At 42.7% G+C, this 13,075-nt stretch overlaps 1 protein-coding gene and 1 pseudogene across 1 annotated transcript in view; one reads left to right on the top strand and one right to left on the bottom strand.

The window, feature by feature from the left end:
- Nucleotides 1-7,101, bottom strand: part of LOC120854158 — a 10,242-nt pseudogene extending 3,141 nt beyond the window's left edge.
- Nucleotides 1-13,075, top strand: part of WIPF1 (WAS/WASL interacting protein family member 1) — a 128,645-nt gene that overhangs the window by 69,037 nt on the left and 46,533 nt on the right. The gene's annotated exons all lie outside the window — the stretch shown is intronic.

Raw genomic sequence — 13,075 nt, 5'->3', positions numbered from 1 at the left:
GAGTGAGGGCTACTCTCTAGTGTGGTGCACGGGCTTCTCACTGCAACGGCTTCTCCTGTTGCAGACTTTGGGCTCTAGGTACACAGACTTCAGTAGCGGCGGCTCCTGGGCTTTAGAGCACAGGCTCAATAGTTGTGGCTCACGATCTTAGTTGCTCCGTGGCATGTGGTATCTTCCTGGACCAGGGATTGAATTTGTGTCTCCTGCAATAGCAGGCGGATTCTTTACCACTGAGCCACCTGAGAAGCCCTGTTCACTGTCTTTTACATTGTTTTTAAGTAATTGTTAATGAATCCAGGATATGATATATGTTGTTCTCCATTGCTCAACCTTGTACAACTTATGCCTATAAAGACTTTGAGATACCTCAACTTTGTGTCTCTCAGCACTTCTGAGAAATTCCCATCTATATTTACAAGTTATATAGGGAGGAGGTGGAAAGCAAGGGAAGAAAACTTCATCTCCATGTTTGTGCAATTAGAGGTTGAAGAGAATTCAGTAGACCCCACTAGTGAAGAATATTAAAAATATACCTCCAGAGAGTATTTTCAACGAGGTAGGAGCAAATCTTGGATGAATATAAAATTCTGTGTTCAGAAGCCTTTGTACCTTGGAAAATAAAATTTCCCATTGGTGATATTCATATTGGTTTTCCATGAATCCCCTGCCAACAGGAGTTGGATCCTCATAGTGTTTTCTGTATGGTATTAAATTTTGCTGAAGCTTCACTTGACTCTTGGCACAACTGGCTTTCGCGTCAGAGTCCCTCAGCTTGTGGTGGCTGAACTTGGGCATAATGATAGGAATCGTGGTTTTGTTTTCTCACTTGCTCAGAGACATTAGATCTTGTCTCAAGGCCTGTTTTCTTTCAGTTCATCGTGTGCCATCTCTGAAAACATTCACAGACCATTCCTATTCTCTCTGTATTTCCCAACCACTAGAATAAAGCAGGCTCGGTAAGAACCTCTGTCTTTCATTCCCCAGTTGGGTGAGACAGTCTCAAAGGGCTTTGGGACCCTTTCATAGTGCACTGAAGACAAGTCCAGCCTCTGCAGCAGCGGATCTGGGGTCCCCATCCTCCTCTTGGAACTTTAACTGACAACTGGCAGGGAGCCTCTCCAGGTGAAATGAAAACAAAAAAGTGAACATAAAATCAATTTACACGTTCCTATTTCTTCTTAACTTTTACAAGAAACTGTTTTTTTAGGCAGTTTCTGGGGCATTTTTTCTGAGTCTGTGTCCACTGAGCCCAGTGACATTTAAAATTGCACAGAAATGCAAAGGCATTTGTAAATGAGAATGGAACCAGCACAAATTGTGTAGATTGATGCCAAGTTTTTGAGACAGGCCTAAGTAGACCTGAAAACTACCTGTAGAACCAATATAAAATGGAGACTCTGAAATTATGAGTACCCAGGTTTTCTTAATTATTGTACACATGCTCAGTCATGTCTAACTCTTTGCAGCCCCGTGGACTGTAGCCCCCTAGGCTCCTCTGTCCATGGGATTTCCCAGGCAAGAAGACTGGAGCGGGTTGCCATGTCCTCCAGCGGATCTTCCTGACCCAGGGATCAGAACTCGCGTCTCCCGCACTTCGTGCGTTGCAGGAGGATCCTTTACCACTGTTTCGTCTGGGAAGCTCTTTCTTAACTATGATATGGAATATATTCTTTATCCTTAAATTACATCGAATTATCCCTCTAGAAATAAAAGGAGCCACTTCACCTGCTGTGTTCCCTCCTTCACCAAGTATAACTAGGGAGAAGTTGAGCTCCCTTAAAATAATAATAATGATAGCTGATGTTGTTGAGTGTTTAGTATTGTGTTAGGTGTTTTACCCCAAAGCATATACCTTTCTCACTGAGACACACTGGACATCTGCAAAGTCCAGGAGAGAAGACTGTATGGAGTGAGGAACAGCTCTTGACTTGGGAAGACCCAGGTGAAAAGGAGACCAGAGGATGTCATTCCAGCCCAGGTCTTCTGGTTAATCATCAAATAGCTAACTGTAGTTACTTTGAATGAATGACGTAGGCTCAGAAGGGATTTTATCACCAAGTTTTTAATTTAAAAAAATTCTAAGTTAGATTTTACTTTTTCCAGAATATTTGCAGAATGGCTAAGGAAGATGGTAAAGATAATGGAAGCTTGGATGCTTATTGAAAGTGAAGTCACTCAGTCGTGTCCAACTCCTTGCGACCCCGTGGACTATAGCCTACTTGGTTCCTCCGTCCATGGGATTTTCCAGGCAAGAATACTGGTGTGGGTTGCCATTTCCTTCTCCAATGCTTATTAGGGCAGCCTAAATTACTCCTTAGTTCCTGGGAACTTCAGTCTTGTGAAAGATGGAATATGGTGACTCAGGGTCATAATGGTTGTTTTTTGGACTCAGACTTTAGAAGTTTACACATGTCTGCACGTGTATAACATAAATCAGGGCACTCCTACTTCTGCCTTTGAGACAGGAGGAACTGTGGTCAGATGTGTCTGGATATCCTGCTCTTTCCTTTCAACGTGGGATGGAAACATTGCTTAGAAGGTGAACATTCTCAGAGGCTCCACAGTTGCAATCTCAGGGAATTCTTTTTTAAGCATATTATCTATTGGGAGTAGGGGTGATTCTTGATTTATGAAATTTGCTTTATAAACACACAGAAATAGTCACTGCTGTCCACCCAGTCTCCCAATGGTTAAAACATTTTATTTTCTCTATGAAAAGTCATGGAGCCTTTAGATGGTCTTCAAATTCAAAAACAGAAGAAATAAGGGAAAAGATTTTAAAGCCTATAATTTAAAAAAATATCCAGATAACAGCTAATGGAAAAAGACATTCTAAAAATGGAGAAGATAGTAAATACATAAAACATTGTCAACCTCATTAATAATCAAAGAAATGAAAATTAAAATGGCTCATACATACAATTTTTTTGTCTATCAAATTAGCAGATTTTGAAAAGTGACAGTAGTGCATTTTGAAAAGAAATGAAATGGGTGCTAGTGAGAATAAGAATGGTAAAACTGAGAAAACAGTATAACAATATGTATCAAGAGGAAAAAGGAAAAACTTCATATATTCCATTTCTAGTTATTGTACTCTAATAAATATACCCTAAGGAAATAATCTGAAAGGATCACAGACATTTCAGTACAAGTATATTAGTCATAGTAGGATTTATAATAATAAATTGGATGTAATTTAAATGTCTACCAATGAAAAATATTTACATAGGTAATAGAACATCCATAAAAATGAAACATGCAGCTATTAAAATTATGTTAGGCTAATATTTGATAACATGGGGGAGTGTGAGAAAGATGAATATAAAACTACATATATATATATATATATATATATATATATATATAGTATGATCCCATTTCAGATGCATACACAGGAAAAAAGATTGGACGGAAAGTCTAAAATGGTAACTTGTTTTCTCTGAGTATTAATGGGTCATTTTAAAATTATTCATATTTTCTAAACTTTTCACATATGAGTTTTTCATAATATGTATTTATTTTAAGGAAGAAAACTATAAAAAGTAGGAGAAACTTAAGTTTACCCCAGACAGCATTTCCCTCCACCTGAATGTCTTCCTTTCTCTGAACAAAAAGCCTATTAACTTGGGTTAACAACTCCTCTGTCTTTAAAAGTAAAAGGCAGCAAGTCAATTTCCTCCTGACATCTTGATGAGATCATCTTACTCTATGGAGGGGAGTTAGGACTGCTGGGTAAGAAGTACTTAGGGACAGGGGCCCCTTACATCTGGAGTGGGGTCAAGGGAAAGCATAGGGCTGGCTTGGGGATGGGGCAGAAGCTGAGGTTGGTGCAGCAGAGTCATGAAGCCCTCTCCCTTGAAGAACTGAAACTAAAGTTTTAGTTGCCTGGCATGCTGCGATTCATGGGGTCGCAAAGTCGGACACGACTGAGTGACTGAACTGAACTGAACTGATTGTGAATTAAATAAGACTTTTGTGGGCTGGTCTGGCAGGGTGTCCTCAAGTATGTTTGTATGGAAATGGTTCTCAAATAGAACTGATTACCGCCATTCTTTGATGCACTGTACATTTACACTAGAGTCTGCCTGAGTTAGCCCTTCCTCTGGGTGTGACCTTAAGGCTACTCTGCATAACACCTGTGCTGCACAGAATGAGAGATCAATTGCTTTCCTTCCATCACATCATCAACTCAGATATGAACGCTCTGCGAGTGTGGTGATCACTGTGTGATCTCACGGTTTGATCCCTGTGGCATCCCTAACACCTGAACCAGCACTCAGCATACCATAGGTGCTGAGACTGCATGGGAGCCCTCACAGTGTTCCCGCTCCTGGTCAGCCATGTAGTTAGAGACAGGAACCCAGGGAGAGCAGATAAAAGATCCTAGAAGATTTTACTTCTAGAAAATAACCTTCCTTGTGTATATTTCTTCTTGGCTGCAGAAGACTGGCCCAGAGGCTGCGTGTGGGGCCAGACGGGCCAGTGAATGAGGAAGGCAGCTGTGGTGACCAGGAGGGGCAGTGGCTGGAGTTGGGAGGCCACAGGTCAAGGTTATGTTTGACCTTGGCCGTGAAACCCAGACAGCTACATATTTGCCTTGCTAGGACAGAGCTGCCATCCCAAAGCCAAGTCTAACACCCAGGTTGGACTCAGTTTAATTGTTGCTTAGTCTTGTTTTGTTTATTATTTTTTAATGGAGGTAGGTAGGGGTGAAGCAGGGAGAAACCATTTTGCCTTTTTTAAAAACTATGTCCATTTACCTTCCTGAGGGTGTCCTACAAAATATAAACCACATGTGGTTTTTACACCTCATGTCTTTGTGGTTTGCTATTCTCAAACTAGTCAATATTTAAATGTAGTCATGGAGTTGCTTTTTACACCAGCCACCAGCTGATGGTTCTGTCCATTCTGCTGGAATGGTTTCAACAGGATGAAATGATCCAAGACTGAATTAAGCAGCTTCCATGCAGCAGGGGGAGGAGTCCTTTAGTCAGCACTGAGCAAACACAAAAACAAAAAACCCCAATAAGCCAAAAATAATACACACGCACAGTGGTAGAGCAGGTCACCTTGTGGCCGCACCTCTTGTGATCCCTTGCCCCTCCACCTGTCTTCGGAGTCGGGGGGGAGCAATGTGCATGCCTTTGGTCCAGCGGGAGGCACTTTGCACTGCCTTTCCAGTGGCTGGGAGGGGGGGGGGCAGCCATCCCTTTAAGACAACCTGGAGGTGTTCTTCCAACAGTCTGTTTTCCCAGTCAGTCATTTGGAGACTCCAGAGCAGCCAAATGGGAGGCGGAAAGTTCTTGAAGTGGCAAAATCAGATGGAATCTGGGGTCATTCGAGTAGAACACATTGTTTCAGCCAAACCACTGAGAGAAGCAGGGGCTGCTAAGGAAGAGCAGGAAGAAGCCCTGCACGCAGCTGTGACCATTGGGAAACAGTCTGCAAGTCCCTCCCAGGACTGTAGGTGAGCAGCTGGGACAGTCCCTGCGGGCTCCTCTCCCCATTCCCCAGGCTGGAGGAGCAGAGCCATCAAATTGCCATGTCTGACTTTTTCTTTTTTTCATGTGCTTCAAGAAATTCCTTCATAATTGAGATTCTATGATCAGTACACAGACATTTCAGTTTGCACACACTTCTTAAAATACTTAGCAAAGATCTAAAAATTCATGTAGTTGTTTTGAGGATCAGTATACAGACATTTCAATTTGTTCACAATTCTCAATATACATATGAAAAATCTTAAAAAATCATGCAGTTGTGATTCTTTTCTGAACAGTTATTCCAGCAACTTCCCAGCTTAAAATTTGGAGGCAGATTTTCCTTAACAGAATATCAAGGACCAATATCCTCAAATATTGACATGCTGTTACATTGCAAGTCCCATGAATTCACAACTTAAATTATATGCACAACATACTTAAATTGTTGATCACTGGGTTAGACCAAAGATGTTATAGAGTGTGCAAAATTCTGTCCCAGAGAGCCAAGATCAAGGAGTGAGTGGTCTGCTTTAGGCAACTGTTCTACCAAAAACAACATGGGAAGAGAAGTAAAGTGTTCAAGACATTAAATATACAACTGATTCCAAACCGCAATTTATATATGGCAGTATAATACAAAGTTGCCATGCTTTGTATTATAGGATAGGATATAAAAGGAACCCCTCATCTATGGAATGTTAAACTGACACCCAAGACAATCAAAGCCTCGGATACTCAACATCCCACTTGTTTTCTTATTGTACCAAAAAATAAACCACCAGCAAATGCTTCCACCTCTTTAAAAAAAGAAGCATTTACACTTAAAAAATGGGATGAGGTGGGATTCCTTCATTTTAAAAAAAGTTTCTAGAGTTGCTTAAAAAATGTTCATGTCAATATATGGCAAAACCAATACAATATTGTAAAGTAATTAGCCTTTGATTAAAATAAATAAGTTTATATTTAAAAAATGTAAAGAAAATGTGCATTTCAAACAGTTGATAAAAATAGATCTCTGGATTATACAAGAAGGGAGACGGGACCCCTGATTGGATTGGGTGTGTGATGATAGTGTACTTGGCTTCTTTCTCTCCTGCTTCGTCAGAGGCTGGGCTCTCCTCGGTTTTTAGTTTCTCTGTTTTCTACAGGTAAGTCTTCTTTAGTTTCTGGCCACTTCAGCCTGTTTCCTCTTTGCTCCCCTTTTCCCCTTTTGTTTGCACTTTTTTGTCTGAAGAGATATCCTTTCCTGCCACATTTTTTGGCTTTGTTTCCACTTTTGCGGGAGCCAGTTTAGGGGAAAACCTCGCCCATCCCTTCTTGGGCTCCTTCTTCGCCGCCCCCTTGGTGGAACTGGCCTCCCTCGCGGACATCGCGAAGCCAGGCCGAGAGCCTTCGCGAAGCCAGCTGCCCAGCCTCTGCCTCTCCTCCAGCCGCCTCAGCGATGCTTCAAAGGGAAGTCGGTCAGGGGCATGCGCAGAAGCAATGGCTCACAACCCTGTCTGACCCTGGACTCACTTTGAATAACAGGGTTTTCTAATGTCCCCTTCACAAACGTCAGTGAACTTTAACCAGGGAAATAATCTGACCTAACACATCATTCCTCCCTAAATCTGTGTAATCTTTATCTGTAATTAAGGAGAGGATTAATTACAATTATAATTAATTAATACAAGGAATGTAATTTATTATAAAATAAATTCAATTGTAAGCAATCAGGTACTACTCATTAGCAAACAAAATGAAGTGGTCAGGGTTTTGCAGTTGCACTAATTATCATCGTGAGTGGGGCATTGCGACTGCAGACTAATTTGGGTAAGAGAGACTTCATTCCCACAAGTGGCAATGCATTGGGACACATTTTCCAGCCAAGGTGAACAACTCTTGGTAAAGAGCTGTGCAAAGAATAGTATTTCATATGTATGATAGTTGCATTACTAGGAAACTTGGGGACTAATACAACAGTATTTATTTACTTGGAATTACATGTAAAATGGAGTTTAATTGTCAGCTTAGATTACTAAACAGTTTTTTCACCTACATCAATGTCCACTAGGACCTTTGGAGGTTATGTGGGTCAATTCTTTATTGAGTGGGACAGGCTGGTACATTGCAGATTGACTAGCATCCTTGGCCTGCATCCCAGGAGGGCCTCCCCATTGTTTTGACACCCACAAATACCCACATTTCCTGCCCACATGCAGGAGGGTTGGGTCTGCCTCTCCAGGTAGCAGCTGCACCAGCCAAGACCAGCTTCCGTGCAGTCAAGGGGCCCCCAGGGAAGTCTCAGGTCAGTGAGCCCTTCTGCAGGGTTCAGTTGAGTGGCCTCAGGCCCAAAGGCATAGGGCTGGATAGACCCTTGTTTCCTAAGGAGTCAGGGGAGGGCTTTCTTGTCCACGTGGTTCTATCCTCTGGCAGTAGACATGGAGTAACCAGCTATATGGCTGGAGAGAAGACCGGATAGGGAGCAATATGGCTATTGTTCCCACTCCACAAATCATGGTAGCGACCCCATCCTGAGCTTCATACCTGATGAAGCCACCAGATTAGCATCCAGAAGGCACACACAACTATCCATATGCCAGCAGCTTCTCTCTGGGTGTGTGCACAAGCAAATACTTGGCAGGATGTGAAAACAGGGCTTTCCTCCCTTTGGCCCCTTAAGTTGTAAGAAACTTCTTCCATCTCACGTGGTTTTTTCCCCCTGTGAAAGTAAAGTCGCTCAGTCGTGTCCGACTCTTTGCGACCCCATGGACTGTAGCCTACCAGGCTCCTCAGTCCATGGGATTTTCCAGGCAAGAGTACTGGAGTGGGGTGCCATTGCCTTCTCCAGAGGGTCATCCCAACCCAGGGATCGAACCCGGTTCTCCCACATTATAAGCAGACACTTTACTGTCTGAGCACGTGTATTGGATGTTGGTGACTACCTGGAAAGTGTTTGCATTTTTTTTTTTTTTTAGATTTTTAAGAAAAACAGTTTTATCCTTTATAAACTATCACTAGGACATAAATGCTGTCTCCATTTCCTTCACTCAAGATACAAGCAATTGTTGGATAAAAGCGAGCACTTTGCAGGGGCTGTGAAGAAGTGTGCTCAGCCATGCAGTTAGGTTTGACTCTTTTGCGATCCCATGGACTGTAACCTGCCAGGCTCCTCTGTCCATGGGATTCTCCAGGTAGGATTACTGGGGTGTGTTGTCGCGCCCTCCTCCAGGGGATCTTCCTGATCCAGGGATTGAACCCACATCTCTTGCTTCTCCTGCCTTGGCAGGTGGATTCTTTACCACTGTGCCACCTGGGAAGCCTTACAGTGTTTGCTTTTAGTTTCTCTTTATTTTTTGGCTGTGCCAAGGGGCCAGTGGGACCTCAGTTCCCTGACCAGGGACCAAACCCACACTCTCGGCAATGAAAATGCAGAGACTTAACCACTGGACCATTAGGAAAGTCCCATATGTGAAACAGATCACCAGTCCAGGTTCGATGCATGAGACAGGGTGCTCAGGACTAGTGCACTGGGATAACCCTGAGAAGTGGGATGGGGAGGGTCAGGCTGGGGACACATGTACACCCATGGCTGATTCATGTCAGTGTGGCAAAACCACTACAATATTGTAAAGTAGTTAGCCTCCTGCTGCTGCTACTGCTGCTGCTAAGTCACTTCAGTCGTGTCTGACTGTGCGACCCCATAGACAGCAGCCCACTAGGCTCCCCCGTCCCTGGGATTCTCCAGGCAAGAACACTGGAGTGGGTTGCCATTTCCTTCTCCAATGCATGAAAGTGAAAAGTGAAAATGAAGTTGCTCAGTCGTGTCCAACTCTGTGCGACCCCATGGACTGCAGCCCACCAGGCTCCTCCGTCCATGGGATTTTCCAGGCAAGAGTACTGGAGTGGGGTGACGTGTTTGCATTTTAATTAAATTACCTAGAATATGGTGAAGCCTCTTCTCACCAGGCCCTCACCATCTGGACTGTGTTGTCCAGTGTGGTGGTGGCTCTTGAGTCTTTGGAATGTCACTCATAGTAAAACACACACCTGTTTTTGAAGACTTAATAGGAAAAAAGAGTGCAAAATACCTAACTAATAGACTTTTTATTGTGGGTACATGTTGCAGTGATAATACTTTTGAAACAGGGTGTGAAATAAAATATTGCTATTTTATATTGTTTTCCTTTTAATGTAACTAGTAGAAAATATGGAACTGCACATATAGACCGAATTTTATTTCTGACGGACAGTTCTAATCTAGGAGGAGGGCTGCTTTCTTTTGTCCTTTGGTTGGTATATTGGGATTTAGATTTTTGCTCTTTTGTTGTCTTTAATAGAGTCCCCAAGTTTGAGAACTGGATGCTTTCTAGGAAGAACTGCTTGGGTTCTGAATCAGTATAAGGGAGCCCTCAGTCTCTGTTCCGTTTCATCCATCCATCAACCAAAGAGGTCATTTTGAGGAGAAAAAGGTAACTTCTGTAAAACTCCCAGGTCTGAACATGATTATAACAGAGTGAGCAGCCTCTAATGGAGGAGGCCTCTTGTGAGTGAGCCCCAAGTCCTTTTCATATCATTGTTTAAACTTTTTGCTGTAGAAATATTTCAAATGTATATGAAAAGTAGTCAGAACATTATAATCAATTGCCACGTATGCTTCATCCAGCTTCAAGAATGATGATTTCAGGCCAATTTTGTTTTCTTCAAACCTGTACCTATTTTCCCCCTTTTTCATTTCAGGGCAAACCTAGACATCATATCTTTCCATATACAAATATTTCAGTATGTATCTCTAAAACTTTAAAGACTCTATAAAAAAACAACATAACTTCAATAATATTATCACTCTTTAAAATTAGCAATAATCAGTATTATTAAATATCAATATTCAGATTTCCAGTTACCTCATTTATTTACTGAAGCACAGTAATTTGTAATGTATTAGTTTCAGATGTACAGAAAAGTGATTCTGTTATATATATATATTCTTTTTCATGTTCATTTCCATTTTGGTTTATTACATGATTCTGAACATAGTTTCCTGCTGAAGCTGGAAGAGCAGGAGTGAATGGTCAGTGGATGCCTCTCTCCCCAGGTCTGAGGCTCTGCTGTAATTTAGGGGAATGAATGATAGGCAGCCCCAAAGCAGCCAGCGTGTACCCTGTCTACCTGTCCAACACACACACCTAGGCATACACACACGTCTTACAGTTTCAAAAATGCCCCCGCAGAATAAATCACTCACCTTCCTCCCCACAAAAAGTGGACAGTTGGGGTCCAAGTCCAGTGCCAAGACCGAACTTGCCACAATGTTGTCTGCCAGCCCCAAATGTCGTATATCGTGGTCCAGCAGTAAATTATAAATGAAAACACCCAGTGCACAATGGTGGCAGGACAGTAGAAGAGTTTCACAGCTAAACTTCCCTTTGGGAAAGGAGAGGAGTCATTTGTCACCTGACTCTAGCACATTTTATAACCCAGTGAGCAGATCCTACCTGTGTGGCGACGGTGTGGAACTTGCGTCAGTCAGCGGCTTAACTTCTTCTGCTCTTCCTCAAGGGTCTTCCTTAGCCGTTGCCTTCCAGAGCCGTCTCTAGGGCAGGGTCGCACCTGTTCCACAGCCTACGCCTTGTTCTCTGGCTTCACGGATCTAGGGATTGCCTTAGGATTTAAGCAGTCATTAGCTGTTTTCAACCATTCCAGGGTTTTATCCTCTAGTATTTAAAAACATGATAAGATTTTCTAGAATCCCCAAGCTCCATGGACTAGTGAACAAAACTCAAAATCGTGTTGGGAACAAAACTCAAAATTGCGTTGAGTCGCAGTCTTTGAAGGTGGAACCAAGCCTGGGCAATTCTGTCTCCCAGCAAATGAACCACCCTCCGCTCATAAGTTCTGTGGCCTTTATCTCAGTCTCTGATTAGGTACAGTGTTGAAACAGTGGCCTGAGGTGGTGAAGCCACTGTTAATTTACTCCTTGCTCCTGAGATAGAGTATATCACAATAAAGGTAACAGCCTTCTGCTCAGACGAGAGACCACAGTGTCTTTGGGGGAGACAGTGGGAAGTTCAGCTTCTCCTTTGTGTCAGACTTCTTTCCTGATATTGTTGTTATCTTTTGGACCTGTTCTGCCTAATGTTAGCATAGTGTAGAGAACTGGGGTTTTTAACCCCACAAGGCTCCGGATTCTTTGACTCTCAAACATCTTGGTTGCACATCATAGGGGGAAAAAAAGGCCTCTATTGACAAACCTCGTCCTGCCCTCCTCTCCACCAGGCTTCCAATAAGTTTCATCCTAAGTTTCTCTTTCCTGTGTATCTTACTGAAGGCTGAAAGTAGCCGACATACTCCAACCTTCTAATTTTTTCTCTGAATTCTTTAATGGCGCACCTTCAGTAGGCTTGTGGTCTTCGAGCCAGGATTCAGTAGGTGGCAGCCTAACCAGCAGTGATGCCATCACATAACCAGGATGGCCAACTTCCTAGCCCAGGAGAGCCTGCACTAGCTGTCACCCAACCTTAAATCAGCCAGCTGCACATTTTAGGGTTAGTCACATTCAATATTCACTTCTAGTACTGATTTCTGTATCACATAAGTGTTTGTATTACCAGTAATAGAAAACCTAACCACACTAACTTGCATGAAATATAGAATTTATTTGCTAGTATAATTTAAAAGTCCAAAATAGAGCTAGCTTCAGGTATAGAAGGATTCCGCCAATAACATCAGCAGCTGGTTTTCTCCATCCCTCGTTTCTCACTTTGTTGGTCTCATTTTCAGACCCCATGTGGTCAGAGGATGAGTGAGTCAGTTTCAGCCCCTCCATCCTCACAGACCCAGCTCCATCCCTCAGGAAAAATTCTGTCTTCTGGACACAAATCCCCTTGGTTCTGATGAGGCCACAGGCTATTGCCAAGAAAAGTCTCTGGGGCTGCGTGAATGCAAGGCTCCCATGAACCAGCAATTCATGTATCTGGAATCAGAGTAAATTCCTCTGGACCCACAGGGTCTGGGAGGGAGGGAGGGAGAGATGTGTCTCCAAACAAAAACTGAAGAACATCATTGTAAGTAGGGTCAGTGGATGCTGAGCTGCCAAAACACAAGGAAATATGTTGCAAATGTTTCCCCAGGTAAGGTTATACCAATTTATATTAGCAGGACGTAGAATAGTGTGATGTTAGTTCTCAATTTCTCTGTTTCTGAGATTATTTTTAAATGATCAGCCTTCTATATAACTACTGATAGGTTTCCTTTGTTTCTGCTCTTTTAAATCATGTGATTCCCATATTTTAATACTTTGAAAGTAGAATTCCTCTCACAATAAATGCGTACATTTAGTCTGGTACTGTTTCTTCTTCCCCATAAAAAGCTATAAGGGGGGTGTTTTGCTATTGAAGAAAATGGTGTTTTAGAATGGAAGGAGTACAGTATTTTAAAACATGTTTCTGCTGCTGCTGCTGCTGCTGCTAAGTCGCTTCAGTTGTGTCCGACTCTGTGCGACCCAGAGACGGCAGCCCACCAGGCTCCCCCGTCCCTGGGAATCTCCAGGCAAGAACACTGGAGTGGGTTGCCATTTCCTTCTCCAAAACATGTTTCTACAACTGGGGAAATAC

Source organism: Oryx dammah, unplaced genomic scaffold (assembly GCF_014754425.2).
Source record: "Oryx dammah isolate SB20612 unplaced genomic scaffold, SCBI_Odam_1.1 HiC_scaffold_27, whole genome shotgun sequence".
NCBI lineage: Eukaryota > Metazoa > Chordata > Mammalia > Artiodactyla > Bovidae > Oryx > Oryx dammah.
This window is presented reverse-complemented; position numbering and strand designations above follow the sequence as displayed.